This window comes from Nicotiana tomentosiformis, chromosome 1 (genome assembly GCF_000390325.3).
Source record: "Nicotiana tomentosiformis chromosome 1, ASM39032v3, whole genome shotgun sequence".
Taxonomy (NCBI): domain Eukaryota; kingdom Viridiplantae; phylum Streptophyta; class Magnoliopsida; order Solanales; family Solanaceae; genus Nicotiana; species Nicotiana tomentosiformis.
Window position 1 is genome coordinate 21,443,657 of NC_090812.1, and position 1,307 is coordinate 21,444,963.

Genomic DNA, 1,307 nt, shown 5'->3' on the forward strand with positions numbered 1-1,307 from the left:
ACTTTATCGTTATTTTTATTGGCATTTTTTTCACCTAGTTGGTACTGTTATACGTATGCTCGTTGAGGAAGAGATAAATGCATGAAGGGTGTTGCCGTGCCAAATGAGTTGACCTACATTCATATATTTGGTGAGGATGAGATAAATCCACGAAGGGTGATGCCGTGCCATTTGATTTGATATCTTGAGTATATTTCTCACACTATGAAAGTTATGAATTTACTACCGTGATTTCTTTTATTAATCATTTACTGCCTCGCATAGTGATTTTCTTGTACTCTTATCTGTTATATTCTAGAATTGTTTATATTGCTAGTCTACTGCACATGTTATAACAGTGAGTATCTTTTAACTAAAAATCCTCGTCACTACTTCAACGAAATTAGACAATATACTTACTTGGTACATGGGGTCGGTTGTACTCATACTACACTTCTGCACCTTGTGTGCAGATTTTGAAGCTGGAGTCGCTGTGTATGGCGAGAACTGGTATTGAAGATGTACTTGTGTTTCAATTATAGCTGTCACTTGTCCTTGGTAGCTTTAGATTTTTGCTAATCTGTTTATATAAACTTCAAACAGATGACATATTTATTCGTACCAGTTTTTTTTGTTGTAAATTCTAAGTCTTAAAAACTCGTGATTTGTACTACTAGTCTTTGGGTTATTGTATAAATGTTCCGATAATTTTTTACTATTTTCTTATAAATCTCATTTGGATTGTATTGAATCTTAGTTGGCTTATCTAGGGAGTCGAGTTAGGTGTCATCACGATTAGTTGATCGTGACAAAATATTTATATATATTCTTCCCATGAAACTGAAAGTTCAAAGCAAAATGGCGAAACATTTTTCTAAAAAGAAGGATCTTTGACATATTGACAATTATCATTACTAATATTATTTGGTAACAAGTGATCCGAATGTGGAGAATATTTTACCTTTTTATATTTAGGTTGATCCCTGAATTCCTCATTGCAAGGAATTGTTAAGTACTTGCTTCGTTTGTTTCACTACGAGGGTATTTGTATTGGCTTTTAAGCTGGTCAAATCAGCTTTTAAGCTTTTTTTTAATAATTTATTTCAGTGTTTGACAAAGTCAAAAAGTATTTAAAATAAGTTAAAAATTACTTAAAATAAGTCAAAAATAATAAGTTAGGCAACCCAAACTTATTACTTTTTGACTTAAAATGTATTTATGCTGAAAAGCCAGTTTCTTTAAGCCAAGCCAAACGGGCTCTATATCTGTTTAATTTGAAATGTTTTTTATTTACTTGATAAAATTATTCGTAATATTCTTTCCTAAAA